This window comes from Podarcis melisellensis (assembly GCF_964234715.1).
Source record: "Podarcis melisellensis genome assembly, chromosome: 13".
In the NCBI taxonomy this organism is placed as follows: Eukaryota; Metazoa; Chordata; class Lepidosauria; order Squamata; family Lacertidae; genus Podarcis; species Podarcis melisellensis.
Window position 1 is genome coordinate 44,706,562 of NC_138545.1, and position 15,823 is coordinate 44,722,384.

Here is a 15,823-nt window from a genome sequence, read left to right on the forward strand (position 1 = left end):
TTCCAGGGAGTCTTCTCTTCTCATGAGGTAGCCAAAGTATTGGAGCCTCAGCTTCAGGATCTGTCCTTCCCGTGAGCACTCAGGGCTGATTTCCTTCAGAATGGAGAGGTTTGATCTTCTTGCAGTCCATGGGGCTCTCAAGAGTCTCCTCCAGCACCATAATTCAAAAGCGTCAATTTTTCGGTGATCAGCCTTCTTTATGGTCTAGCTCTTACTTCCATACATCACTATTTGGAAAACCATAGCTTTGACTATATGGACCTTTGTCAGCAAGGTGATGTCTCTGCTTTTTAAGATGCTATCTAGGTTTGTCATCGCTTTTCTCCCAAGAAGCAGGCGTCTTTTAATTTCGTAACTGCTGTCACCATCTGCAGTGATCATGGAACCCAAGAAAGTAAAATCTCTCGCTGCCTCCATTTCTTCCCCTTCTATTTGCCAGGAGGTGATGGGACCAGTGGCCATGATCTTAGTTTTTTTAATGTTGAGCTTCAGACCATATTTTGCGCTCTCCTCTTTCACCCTCATTAAAAGGTTCTTTAATTCCTCCTCCATCGCTGCCATCAAGGTTGTGTCATCTGCATATCTGAGGTTGTTGATATTTCTTCCGGCAATCTTAATTCCGGCTTGGGATTCATCCAGTCCAGCCTTTCGCATGATGAATTCTGCATATAAGTTAAATAAACAGGGAGACAATATACAGGCTTGTCATACTCCTTTCCCAAATTTGAATCAATCAGTTATTCCATATCCAGTTCTAACTGTAGCTTCTTGTCCCATACAGAGATTTCTCAGGAGACAGATGAGGTGATCAGGGACTCCCACTTCTTTAAGAACTTGCCATAGTTTGCTGTGGTTGACACAGTTAAAGGCTTTTGTGTAGTCGGTGAAGCAGAAGTAGATGTTTTTCTGGTACTCTCTAGCTTACTCCATAATCCAGCACATGTTTGCAATTTGGTCCCTGGTTCCTCTGCCCCTTCGAAATCCAGCTTGCACTTCTGGGAGTTCTCGGTCCACATACTGCTTCAGCCTGCCTTGTAGAATTTTAAGCATAAACTTGCTAGCGTGTGAAATGAGTGCAATTGTGCGGTAGTTGGAACATTCTTTGGCACTGCCCTTCTTTGGGATTGGGATGTAGACTGATCTTCTCCAATCCTCTGGCCACTGCTGAGTTTTCCAAACTTGCTGGCAAGTAGTATTAGTATTAGTACAGTATTGGTAGTAGTAATATTCATTTCATACATGTGTCTAATTTATAACTTTAAGCCCTGCTTCCCCTCAACCCCTATAACCCAAGTGTGTCCAAAATTAGGGATCCTGGATAAGGGAGGGAATGAGCTGCAGAATATTTCTTTCTTTTCCTTGCCTGTATTCAGCATGCATTTCCATCCCATCTCCCCCACGGCTCCTGCCAAGCCTGCACATGTGCAAAACATTGGTCTTGACCCCCCATCTTGGCTGGTAGCTGTGACCTGTAAATGACATTAGCCTGGACAAGTCTGAACAAGTAATCAGAGGTTGCTAAGCAAACAATCAAGCTACACCAAAGCCTAGGGAGAAGACCATCTATCTTACTTGATAACGGACAACGCAGTTATATCTCCATGACAAAAAAGGAACATCAATATTTTCACAATCCCAAGGCTTCCCGAGAGAGTTTAAAGCAAAAGCTAAAAACATGACAGAAGCACTTTTTAGTTCCTTATGTTGTCGTGGCAGAAAGTGATGGTGGGGGGAGTACTTTTAGGGTGAGGACATTTTCAGAATGGGTGGGGAGAGTGGGGGGCTGGATAGATTGAAGCGCCACCATGGGTCAAAACAGCCTCTACTTTCTTACGGCATTTTAAGCAGTGGCGTAGCGTGGGTTGTCAGCACCCGGGGCAAGGCAAGTAATTTGTGCCCCCTAACCCGTGGATTTGCGCCCCCTAACCCGTGGATTTGCGCCCCCTAACCCTAACCCCCAGATGTTGCTCCCGGTGCGGCCGGCCCCCCTGCACCCCCCACGCTACGCCACTGATTTTAAGAGGAAGTTTCCACTTATGATGAGGCATGAATCACACATACACAATTTTCACAGATTGGGGGAATCAGTTGAGGGGCGAAAGCTGCCATTAGATAAGGGGTCAGCAACCTTTTTCAGCCGTGGGCCGGTCCACCGTCCCTCAGACCATGTGGTGGGCCAGACTATATTTTGAAGGGAAAAAAATGAATGAATTCCTATGCCCCACAAATAACCCAGAGTTGCATTTTAAATAAAAGCACACATTCTGCTCATGTAAAAACACCAGGAAGCCCCCACAAATAACCCAGAGATGCATTTTAAATAAAAGGACACATTCTACTTGTGTAAAAACATGCTGATTCCCAGACCGTCCGCGGGCCAGATTTAGAAGGCGATTGGGACGGATCCGGCCCATGGGCCTTAGGTTGCCTACCCCTGCATTAAATCCATCAGGTCACAATACATCGCTGCCATCAGACCGGCTACATGGCAGGCACAGAATATTGCCTCTTCCAGCTGGGTGATTCTGTTCATTAGTAAGCTATTAACTAAAGCATCAGAGGTGGATCAAAGTTGGGTCCCATTTCTTTTTGGGAAACTGTTTTGTGGCATATGAGGGACAATTGGCTCATCGGCCGAAGCTTATCTGTGGCATCTGGTTGTCAGAAGAGTTATGGGCATCCATTCCCAAAATATTTGGCTATGCTTGAGTGATACAGTTTGGCATAAATACCTCCAAAACTGAGCAAGACTGAAAAGCAGAATAGCCTGCTCAAAATATAAATATCCAGAGCATTTGTTTTCATTTTACAAAGAAATTCTCAATGTTTATTGCTCTTTTTCTTCCAAAGGAAGCAGAAATACAATGCACCACCACTCAATGCATAATTAAAATAAACACCCAGGGTGGTGTTCAACTAAATTTCACAGGGAGTAATCACAATGAAATTAATGACTATAACTACGTTAGGGCCATTCATTTCAAAAGTTCTATTTTGAGTAAAACTTAGTTTAATGCTATCTATAATGAATGCCATTTCTATGACACACAAAGGAAGATAGGAAATTGCTTTACATCATCAGGACAAACCATTTGTCCAACTAGCCAGGGGTGTTGCTAAATGATTTGCGGCATAGGCCTATGCCACAAATTGCATACAATGTGTTTTGCATATGCAAATTTTGTATATGGATACACACACACATAAGATAAAGGTAAAGGGACCCCTGACCATTAGGTCCAGTCGTGGCTGACTCTGGCGAACCAGAGCAGCGCACGGAAACGCCGTTTACCTTCCCGCCGGAGCAGTACCTATCTACTTGCACTTTGACGTGCTTTCGAACTGCTAGGTTGGCAGGAGCAGGGACCAAGCAACGGGAGCTCACCCCGTCACGGGGATTCGAACCGCCGACCTTCTGATCGGCAAGCCCGAGAGGCTCAGTGGTTTAACCCACAGCGCCACCCACGTCCCATACACACTCACAAATTAGGCCACCCTGTTAGCTAGGAGCTGGGGACATAACAAATACTCCTGCTTGATACATTTTTCTCTCAAACAAGGTTCAATCCAATTAGAAAACTGTACCAAATGTCAACATCTGAGATCGCCATTGTGCGTGTGCAAATGACAACTTTGTGAATTGGAGTTCCAATGGGGTTTGCAGGGGTGGGGGAAAACAAAACAAAAAAGCATGCACGATGGATGAAGACATCCCCACCCTGCCTCTCTGATGTGGACAAAATTGTGCTTGAAGCACAATGACTTCGCTGCCTCTCAAGCTGCTAATGTGAACATACTGGACAACCTTCTGAGTGCAAGGTCCACGTTCTGTACCACTGAACTATGTTCGCTTTTTGTTGTCTCCGGGAGACAAGATTCTTCTTACCAGCTGTTCAAGAAGAATTAGTGTCGAAGTTGCTAAATTGACCTGTTGATCATGTTTTCCAGCTGCACCGGTTCTCCCCACCCTCATCCCCCAAAAAATATTAATTCAGCCTTGACAGCTGGGAGGAAGAGGGGCAGGAGGGGAAGCCGCAACAAAAGTCCTTCGCTGTCCCCATTTGCTAGATCCTCTATCTTAATGAGATCCCAGTTGTGAGCAGCAAAAATCAATAACTTTCGTCTTTCTTTCTGGGAAGGCCCAGAGCAGCTCCAGCGGTACTGGCTGATAAGCACATTTGTATGGATGTCAGCGTGGGGAGCAAGAATAGAATATGCTCCAATTTGTCAGTGAGAAGGAAAACTATCACGGCTTGCCACTGGGGTAGGAAGGTGATGTAAAGCACTAACACCACTGGGTTTGGATTTGATACCCCGCTTTATCACTACCTGAAGGAGTCTCAAAGCAGCTAACATTCTCCTTTCCCTTCCTCCTCCACAACAAACACGCTGTGAGGTGAGTGGGGCTGAGAGACTTCAAAGAAGTGTGACTGGCCCAAGGTCACCCAGCAGCTGCATGTGGAGGAGCGGAGATGCGAACCCAGTTCACCAGATTATGAGTCTACCGCTCTTAACCACTTCTAAGCAGGTAGAAAGCAAGTTTTGTTGGGCTCTGAATCAGGATGGACCAATGTGTGCTGCAAGGGCATGAGGTCTTTTTGGGGGCGACATTTGATGCCCTACTACTAAACCACGGTTTGGATGGTTGGATAGTGTCCTCGAAGCTACCAGCATGAGTTTGACCAAACTGCGGGAGGCAGTGGAAGACAGAAGTGCTTGGCGTGCTCTGGTCCGTGGGGTCAGGAAGAGTCGGACACGACTAAACGACTAAACAACAACAACCAAACCACTGAGGGTGATCTGACAAGGTCCTATAACCTTCCCAAAGCTGGGGGGAAACACTAACCAGGCTTTGGGGAGAAGCCTTATGCCTTGTTCCCAAAGCCCAACACCTTTCTTATCCAGCTTTGGGAAGGCAGCATGAGGGCCGGGTTGGGGGCATTGGAGGAGGAAGGGGGTGCGGTGGGGGCGGGCCACCCCATGTGTCACCACTGAGGGGGGTGACAAAATGCTGGGCGGCACTCACAGCAGGGCCTGCTGTGCCCTGAGCCACACATCTCTCCTGGGAGTGACACAGTAGCTTAGGCATCCACAGGCTCCATGCTGCCCCAAACAGTCGGCCCGCCGCCTGCCCTCCAGCTGTAGGATGGCTGAGTGGCAGGAGGCAGGCAGACTCCTCAGAGGCCCCACAGAGCGTCCTGTCCCGGCTCGCGCCATGGGCTGCAGGCCCCGCCCCCATGGGCAGCTGGCCCTGCCCCTGGGCGTAGGGCACGTGCACTGCCCTAGGCACTTGATCGACTTACTCCGCTGCTGGTTGGGGGTGTCAAATTTTGGCCTCGCTCTACGCGACAAAGCAGTGTGCATCCATGAGTCCATGTCAAAGTGCTCTTGTGGCCCACTTGGTATGAAAAGTTGGGCTGCCCTGAGCTAAATAAAAAGTGGTGACTTTTTGTTGTTGTTATTGTTGTTGTTTAATCGTTTAGTCGTGTCCGACTCTTCATGACTCCATGTACCAGAGCACGCCAGGCACTCCTGTCTTCCACTGCCTCCCGCATTTTGGTCAAACTCATGCTGGTAGCTTCGAGAACACTGTCCAACCATCTCGTCCTCTGTCGTCCCCTTCTCCTTGTGCCCTCCATCTTTCCCAACATCAGGGTCTTTTCCAGGGAGTCTTCTCTTCTCATGAGGTGGCCAAAGTATTGGAGCCTCAGCTTCAGGATCTGTCCTTCCCATGAGCACTCAGGGCTAATTTCCTTCAGAATGGAGAGGTTTGATCTTCTTGCAGTCCATGGGACTCTCAAGAGTCTCCTCCAGCACCATAATTCAAAAGCATCAATTCTTCGGCGATCAGCCTTCTTTATGGTCCAGCTCTCACTTCCATACATCACTATTGGGAAAATCATAGCTTTAACTATAAGGAAAGAATCAGTGTGGTTAGAGTGGGAGACCAGGGATCAAATCCCTCACCTAGACATGAAGATCTCTGGTAAATGTAAAATTTTAAACCCTTTCAATACAAAAATAAATGGCAACTGAATATTCATAAAAACTTAACACACCACCAAGGAAGGTACACAGTAAAGATAGATCCCTCTGTCAAGACTGACTCCAAGTTAATAGGGGCCCTGGAACCCAGCGTAAACATGGGCTTCTTGGCTCTTCCCTTCTCAAAACAGAAACCCATCTTTCTTGTCCCTAGAAATTACCACCAATGCGCTACTGAAAAAGGCACATGTTGTTAAGCTTTCACTATCTTTTGGAATACAAATGCCATTCAACTCTCATAATTTTCTCCTTTATATACCTGTAAACCAAGATTTACAGCATCTGACAGGTGGGCTGGAGTCCATGAAAATTTCTGCCATAGCAAAATTGCTGGTCTTTAATGTGTCATAGGACTTTTTGTTATTTTTAATGGGAATGGAAGAATGGTTGGCACAGAAATTCGCTTTTGAGTACCAGAACTAAATCGAGCTCAATCCTTCTGCACAAAAACCCACTGCAAACCTTTTACATTTCAGCGGTATAATTCTGGACCAGAGAGGGAGTCCTTTTTTCCTTTTCTTTTTGACTTGCTATTCAAACAACATGTATTTCTTTCAAAACAATATTAACACAGTTTCTCCACGTTTTCTTCCCAGATATTGAGTTCTGTACTTTCAAAACGTACAGAACTTGCAAGAACAAATACTGAATTAAGAGAGAGAGAGAGAGAGAGAGAGAGAAATCAATGGTGCTTTTAAAATACCCAGAATAACTAGTCTAGCACTGTAAGAATCCCTCCTGAAAATTAGTTCTTTTTTTGACAACAATGTAGGTACTGAAACTGAAGGAACTAGAAACACTATGAATGAAAATACCGCCTGTTTTCTGAAGTTTTTTTTAAAAAAGGTGGTGTTCTTTGGAATCACAGAGTTATAAAAAAAAATAAAAAATTGGATTCTTTTAGAATCTCAACACCTCCTTTACAAATCAGTTTCTTCATGTAGAATTCAAGTCTGAACATTTTCAGGTCAACAGTACAAAACACTGTTTCTGACCAGCAGGAAGCTACATTGACCAAGAAATAATAAATAATAAGATGAAAGATGAAAAAATCTTTTTTTAATAATTCCAGTGGCACCTCAAAGATCAACTAAATATAAACTTTCAAGGTATGAATACACACTTCGTCAGATACTCTGAAGCCAAGAAATATTGGTGTTGTTTTTAAATGTGTGACGGCTGCTGAAATAAAGGCTTTAGAAGACAGATATGCCCCCATTAGAGGAGATTATGAGCCTTATGTTTCCAGTGCAAAACATGTGATGGGCAAGTGGAAGGAAAAGGGAAGAGAGGACAGGGGACAGGGGACAAACTTAGGAGGCAGGCTCTCCAGCTACCTTAGCCAGAGACAAAACAACAGGTAGCTCAAGTCTCACGGCCAACTTCCAACTATACATAGACATAGTTAGGATGATGCTAAACATCCAGGAAGAGAAGCTTAACTAGTTTCTGAATGTGAAAACAACACAACATTTGGCAAATCCCTTACAAAAATGTTTCCTTAACACCAGCAGTTAATGCAGGAGGTTTCTTTTTATATTTTTTCCTGCACTTCTAAGTCATTTTTTAAGAAAAATAACTCAGTGTGACTTAAAAATATCAAGGAAGGAAACTCATCAAGTAGTTAGATGGGATAATAATAATAATAATAATAATAATAATAATAGAAAATAACATTACAGACAATTATTTTTTAATCGGATTTCTTCCATGGGGATGGGGATTGCTAAACAAGGCTTCTCAAATTATTTCTGCAAATCCAAGCATTTAAAAAACCAGTGGCAATTGCAGTATTTCCACCCCCATTACACACACAAAACAAGCAGATAGCAAGACACAGTTGTTTTTTTAAACCACCAGTTATTTGCCCTGCTTGAAAAAAGTGAAAAACAGCCGCCGGGCTGTTTGTCTCTATTCTTTTACATCTTTCTGGCTTGAGCCCCCACCCCGCCAGTCTGGACAAAGGAGAGGCATTTACAGCCCTGTAATTTACAACCACAGGCAAATTTACAGGCAGGTGATGATACTGGCACCTTGAGACTTTCAAGCGATTCCAGGTCCATTTTACAGGCAGCTGCATGGGAGCCGGAGGCTTGCTCACAGACCGTGGCCGCCTCACCCATGAGGCAATGGGAGGCGACCGCCTCAGGCTCCAGAATTCACTGGCACAGCAGATCCCAAAGTCAATGTTTCTTGCCCCGCCCCCTTGTTCCTGATGTAGATCTTCCCTCACCCCTTCTTCCCTGGTGCAGAGGGGGATACCATGTTAGGATTGTTGTAAACAAAAATTCCCCTTTCCCCTTATGGGGTATCCAAGAGCCCGTATAGAGTCCTTACATAGGTTCCCTATTGGTAGGAGAGAATAACAGAGGCCAACCAGAGAATACTGAGAAGCAAAGCAGCCTGATCTTTATGGATCTGTTGCAACAGGGTGATCCCCTCACCCGCAGGAGAGAGGAGGAACCCCGAACAATGGCGCGCGAGGCCTTATATAGACTTTTGAAATTGCCACCCTGTAGATCAAGCCCACCCCCCAGAAACATCATACATACATCACAGAAGGGGTGCAACATAAGACCACCACCCCGATACATCATACTTACATCACAGAAAAGGCGGTCTAAAACAGAAATTTGAATGTTGTTTTTCCTGTTTGCCAGGTTATCTGATTGCCTTTCCTGGTTGTCTTTCCTGATAGTCTGCCACCCATTAACATGCTGATTACTCAATTCCTGAGACAATGGGAAGGCTCCCTGACACCCCCCCCCCTTGCAGGGAAAACATTTGGTCAGTTTGGGAATCAAAATGGTTTCAGGTCGGTCTTCCTGTGCTGATCTATGTACGTGCTTGGTTGGTACACTTATGAGCATTACCATATATCTAAGACCTCAAAATTCCTATCACAGGTACACAAGAACCCTTACAGAGTCCTTTCTAGGTTCTCCATCGGTTGGAGAAAATGACAGAGGCCAACCAGAGAATATTGAGAAGCAAAGCAGCTAGTAAGCCTGATCTTTAATAAAGCTGTTGCAACAGGGTGCTCCCCCCACACGCAGGAGAAAGGAGGAGGACCCTGAACCGTGCGCACAAACCCTTATATAGACTTTTGAACTGCCCACCCTGGAGCCCAAGACCACCCCTCCATACGTCATACATACATCCCAGAAGGGGTGTAGCCCAAGACCACCCCCCAGTATATCATATATATGAGAAGGGGCGGACTACAACAGAAATCTGAGTGCCTTGTTTTTATCCTGTCTGCCAGGTTACCTGATTGGATTACCTGGGCATCCTGGCCACTCTTTTGTTATGATAACTACTCAATTCCTGAATCCAGGTCACAGGCTCACCCTATTCACATCTTAAATGTGCCCTTGAGACAGGATTTGTGAGCAAAGAGACAGTGGGGAGGCTCCCCATTTCCTTCAACCTTGCAGAGAAATATTTGAGGTCAATTTGGGGAGAGACAAAATGGTTTCAGGAGTTTTTTCTGTGGGGTTTATACATTTATGTATGTGCTTGGTACATTTATGGACATTTATTTTTTATATACAGGACCTTAAAATTCTTATAACAAGGCAGCGCATATATATAAGCAATCGGGTTCCGCCACACCAATATAGGAAACCTGTGGGGTTCAGGTGATATTTTGCGCCTGTACTGCTCGATGCCACCTATGGTCTCTCCCTGAAAAAGGTGTTTTGAATTCCAAGAAGGGCAGCTCCACATACAGAGCCCAGAACTCCTTCGTGCTCCAACCTCTCTTAGGTTATTCAAAATCCTTTATCAAAACCCACGACAGAATGTGGTTCGATCCCTTAATGCTCCCCCCCACCCAGCAAAAACGATTCCAATGCACGCAACTGGCTGTAGTTGCTCCCTTTCATACAGCCTTGTCTTTGAATTCCCCATTCCTTCTCTCTTGGTTACCCTCTGACTTCTCCCACTGCTGAAATCTACATTGCAAATTCCTCATGGGCAGGGACCTGCCATTTCCCCTTATATTAGGAAAGTGTCCTTGCCGGAGGCCATATATGTCCCCCTTGCAGCACAAACAGGCACACAAATCTTCCAGACTATGCACCTGTATTTTCATAGGGAGTACAGTTCCATCCAGAATAGGCCACCTGGCTTATTCCTTGACTTGGCAACCACCTCCATCTTGTTTGGGTCCAGTTTCAACTTCTTGGCTCTTGTCCAGCCCACCACTGCATCCCGGAAGTACACACTCATGGGCTGCCTCTTTGCATATGAACCTGCCCTCACCTTTAAAACTAGTAGGGATGGAAGTTAGATAAACTGTTCTCGCAGTTACTCATTTCTTAAATTCACATTTCTACTGCAATTTGATTTTTTTAAAAAAAATATATTCAGCATTTCACTGCAAATTTCTCTAATTAACACATTCTTGTTTTGACCATTCCTGTTTTAATTAGTAGTATGTTGTGCTTTTAAATTTTTAAACAGCCCTGTGATCCTTAGATGGCAATATAGACTTAATTATATATATATATTGTTTGCTGGTTGTATTTTCACTAATATGGGTGTTTTATGCACACTTTCCCCTGATGTACAAAATTCAGGTGCATGTGAATTTTAAAGGATGGCTGTGTTTTGGTTCTCACATTTTTCCAGATGACATTGCATTGAGCAAGCGTTATTCCACATTTTCTAGTGCATCTTCCTGTCGCTTTCCTTATCACAAAAAGTCTGATCTTTCGGGAAAGTGGGTTTGTCATGCAAAAGCTCCAAATCAATGTAATTGTGCAACCTGAGTTTGTCAGTATATGATTGAATCTCACCCCAAACAGGGACAGTCTCTTATCTGTTTGGCACCAGCTGCAGAACCATTTATCTGCTTCGGTTTAATGTGACAGACAGCTTTATCTGTCTTGCTAGAGGGTTGCTTTGTTGCAGTCTCCTGCTGCAGCATTGTGTCAATATATACTGCCAGGTAGAGTACATTGCAATCATCAAATCTGGATGCAATCGAGGTATGTGAGACAGTGGTTAGATATGTCTTCTCTAGGAAAAAAAGCACGGCTGGCACACCAGCCAAAACTGTGTGAAGGCACTCTGGGTCATTTTCACATCTAAATACCCAGAGAAGCCTTTCCACTTATCCTTGAATTTCCTGAGAGACCTAGGTAGTCATGCTGCAGCAAAAAACATCAAAGTTCTGAGGCACAAAGTTCTGAGGCGCTTTACACTCTGGGTAAAAGTCCACAAAAGCTTGTGGCAGAATAAAATTGGCTAGTCTTTAAGTTGCTATGTGGTTTTTTTGTCATTTTGTTCCTGGATTCTCTCTCCTCCTGGATTCAGTCATCTCCCTAAACGGTCTTGGTCCAGTATACCTGAAGGAGCGTCTCCACCCCCATCGTTCTGCCCAGACACTGAGGTCCAGCGCCGAGGGCCTTCTGGCGGTTCCCTCACTGCGAGAAGCCAAGTTACAGGGAACCAGGCAGAGGGCTTTCTCGGTAGTGGCACCAGCCCTGTGGAACACCCTCCCACCAGATGTCAAAGAGAAGAACAACTACCAGATTTTTAGAAGACATCTGAAGGTAGCCCTCTTTAAGGAAGCTTTTAATGTTTAACAGACTATTGTATTTTATTACTTTGTTGGAAGCCGCCCAAAGTGGCTGGAGAAACCCAGCCAGATGGGCGGGGTATAAATAAAAAATTCTATTCTATTCTATTCTCCACTGGATGACAATGTGTTGACGCAATGCTGGCAGAGAGGTATTTTTTCTAATGTGCTCAACCCCATGTTCAGCCACATATTTCATGAGTCTTCCTCCAGCCACTTACTCGCCCCTTAAATCGTCAGAAAACCAAACAACATGGGCTCTGGCAAATGGAAACGAAAGAGAGCGTTTAGGAGGGATCATGTCAACGACCTGTATCATTTCCCCCGTTCCAAAGGTGGAGCAGGGCTTTGAAAGGACTGCCATTTGGAGCAACCGGAAAACCCATCAGAACGGTCAGGGATTACTCCAGATCCATCAGATTATGTGGGCCCTCCACCGCTGCAGAGTTAAGGAACCCGAGTGGATCTCAACCCTAGCAGGTAGACGTTGTCCATGATAAAGGAGCCATTTCAAACTCACCACAACCAGACGATTGGTTGGCATCCAACTGCCTCAGGAGACAAATGAGGAGTGCGCCTTTGGGGGTGAAGTCAAGCCATTGGAAAGTTACAGCGCCTGCCGTGGCTGTATGGGACCAATATGGGGAAGATGAAGGCATCCAGTTACGCTCCTGTAGATACACCATGGTGTTTCTTCCTTCTACACTCCTTCCAACGGTCATCCCTCTTCTGGTCACTGCTGTGGATATATGTCTCTGGGCACTGTCAAGGGATTCCTTGACATGGATCCTGAGAGTATACTCATGCGGGATGGAATCCTGGACCGCAGAAGTCTTGTCACTTTTTAATTATGTACTTATTTACGTTGCTGGTAGGCCACGCTTCATGCAACGGGAAGTTCTCAGGTTCTCTACTGCCCATCGACCTGGAGTTTAACAGAAACATTCTAATACTTGGAGAGCTGTTGCCAAGACAACCAGGAAACTGTTGGCTGGGAGAAGAACTGGAAGGGAGAAGAGATTCAAATGACTGTTCTCTGTTCTGTTTGCTGGTGGCATACTTCTCCCATCATACGGTCTTCAAGTAAAAACATCTTGAAGGTCCCAGGCCACAGAGAGGTTAGGCTGGCCTCAACCAGAGCCAGGGCCTTTTCGGCTGTGGCTCCGACCTGGTGGAACACTCTGTCACAAGAGACTAGGGCCCTGCGGGACTTGACATCTTTCCGCAGGGCCTGCAAGACAGAGCTGTTCCACCAGGCCTTTGGCCAGGGCACAGCCTGACTCCCTCCCTTGTCAATCTTCGCGGAGCTCTGGCCCAATGGTGGCCAGTGGCTTGAATTTAATTAATTTTATAATGAATGATTTTAGAGTGTTGTTTGTCCTGTACATTTGTACTGTTTTATTGTTGTTAGCCGCCCTGAGCCCGGCTTCGGCTGGGGAGGGCGGGATATAAATAAAATTTATTATTATTATTATTATTATTATTATTATTATTATTATTATTATTATTACTATTATTAGTCCCCCTGCAAGCCACATTAAGACAGTACTGGCCACAACTCAACAGACATACTCCGGCCCTCACCTCAAACAGCAGCAATTGCAATACCAGATCCTCAAAGGGCCCCTATTTTCCAGTCCCAGAGTTACAGAAGCTGTCACGGTTTGTGATTTATTATAGGAATTCTAAGATCTCAAATAGAGAATGAATGCCGATAATTGCACAAGGTAAACACACATACATAAGTATAGGTAAAAGGTAAAGGACCCCTGGACGCTTAAGTCCAGTCAAAGGCGACTACAGTGGTACCTTGGGCTAAGAACTTATTTCGTTCTGGAGGTCCGTTCTTAACCTGAAACTGTTCTTAACCTGAGGTACCACTTTAGCTAATGGGGCACCCCACTGCCGTCACGCCACCGGCATGCAATTTCTGTTCTCATCCTGAGGCAAAGTTCTTAACCCGAGGTACTATTTCTAGGTTAGTGGTGTCTGTAACCTGAAGCATCTGTAACCTGAAGTGTGTGTAACCTGAGGTACCACTGTATGGGGTTGCAGTGCTCATCTTGCTTTTAGGCCAAGGGAGCCGGTGTTTGTCCACAGACAGCTTTCCAGGTCATGTGGCCAGCCTGACTAAACTACTACTGGCGCACGGAGGACTGTGATGAGTGCCAGAGCGCACTGAAACACCGTTTACCTTCCTGCTGCAGTGATACCTATTTATCTACTTGCACTGGCGTGCTTTCAAAATGCTAGGTTGGCAGGAGCTGGGACAGAGCAATAGGAGCTCACCCATCGCAGGGATTCAAACTGCTGACCTTCCGATCAGCAAGCCCAAGAGGCTCAGTGGTTTAGACCACAGTGCCACCTGCATCCTTATACATAAGTATATAAACCACATGTCTAAAATAGTACAGGAGAGCAATCCAAAAGCCATCTTGGCTCTTCTAAAGACTCTCAATATTTCCTCTGCCTCCTTCATCCCCCTAGCCTGAGAACAGGTAGGCAGAGAGCAATCAGGGGAAGTTCCTAAAGGGATTCTTCTCCTATGAACCTCCTTTGTATTAATTGTCATTGTTTGCCCAGATGCTCTGCATTGAGGGATCCTGATTGTCTTATCAAATGCAAATGTTTTGTGTAAACTGTGTCTGGAACTATGTAAAACTTGCTAAATCCTCAGGAATATACCTTGGCCTGCCTGAGCCACATTAACCCCACCTTATGTGTGATGTAATTTCTGACTTTTTGTAGAGTGGATGTCCTCCTCCTCCACGTCAAAATGCAAACCCTTAAAAGAGATGTTTCTTCTTGGTTCTGGGTCTCTCTTGCCTCCTTGCAAGAAGGGGAGGGAACTCTTTTGCAACAGAAAAATAAAAATCTGCCTTGCTTTCTCTTCATCCTGCCTCCATGCATTCATCTCTGACCCATCATGGACTTAGAGGACTCAGTCCTTTGGGGAGCTGGGCAGCAAAAGCCAACCACCCCTATTTTTCTGTATCAGATTTGATCCTGGAATGTCCCGCTTTTCCTTAGGACATCCCTATTTTCATCAGAGAAATGTTGGAGGGTATGGAATGGGATGTCCCTATTTTAACCGGATAAGTATTGGAGGGTATGCAATCCTCTGCAAAACATACAAACAGCAAAGAGGAAGGTAACCCCCCCCCCACCAGACAATTAAAAATGAGTATAATAATAGACCTATAATAACAGACCAGCTGAGACAAGAAAGCTAAGCTGCTCAAATGCAGCTCCGGAACGACTACCAAGCCCACGAGAAAAATAATGTTGCCCTATATTACAGGGCACATGAATTACCAAGATGAAGCGCTTTGAACACTAATAAAACATGTTATATGAGTGCTACATATTAGTATGTGCATGTTCACGGTGCAGGGCAAAATTTGTACTTTTATCTGCTCTGCTGGGACATTTTCACCACACACACCGAGCCCCCTTTTCCTTGTTAGGGAGTAGGAGCAGCCGAGATGACAGCTGGCGCCCCCCCCCAAAAAAAGCCTCCCCTCCCCAAATGCCCCAGATTGATGCGCTTTAATTGATCCTTGCCACACAGCAGGGACCCTGATGCAAATTGCATTCATCAACAAATTGCAGCAATTAAAAGAGGGGTGGGGGATACAGATGCGAGTGAGTTATGATCAAATGGCAGCCGTTTAGCGATAATTAGACCAGGGGGGTGGGGAGTGAGGGGCGGGGAGGAAATGAGTCTATTAAAATAATACTCTTTCTGCTCCAGTATAATTTGGAGCAGGGCTCAGCCCAGGAAATCTGCCTTGGGTGCCAGCATCAGACCTCGTTCGCTGAACAACGGAGCGGTTATATGGCTTTATTGTTATATTCTTTGTGATATTGTTTATGTATTAGATTTTAATGTTAGCTCCCTTGGGCATTTCGATTTATGATAAGGTACGGTATAAGCATAAGGGGGGGGGGAAACCTCCGCATATAATCCAAGTTAAGTAATACTGGACAAGAGGGCCTCTGAGCATGTGTGCCTGCCTGCAGGATCTCACCTCAGAAAGGGCTTAGCTTTTGTTTTCAGTGCCAGTCTGAGCTCTAGTCTGGAACAATGCGAAATAATTATAATGAGAACCAGAGTGACTCTGTGCATGTGCAAAGGGGCTCTTTGCTACTGAGAAACTATAACAGGCCCAACACATACATCTGCTGGGA

At 45.2% G+C, this 15,823-nt stretch overlaps 1 long non-coding RNA gene across 1 annotated transcript; it reads left to right on the forward strand.

The window, feature by feature from the left end:
• The first annotated feature begins 1,254 nt into the window (after positions 1-1,254).
• Positions 1,255-2,241, forward strand: LOC309354454. The gene is made up of 2 exons (XR_014162316.1): positions 1,255-1,847; positions 2,024-2,241. It is a non-coding gene; the product is annotated as an uncharacterized lncRNA (long non-coding RNA).
• Positions 2,242-15,823: the final 13,582 nt, after the last annotated feature.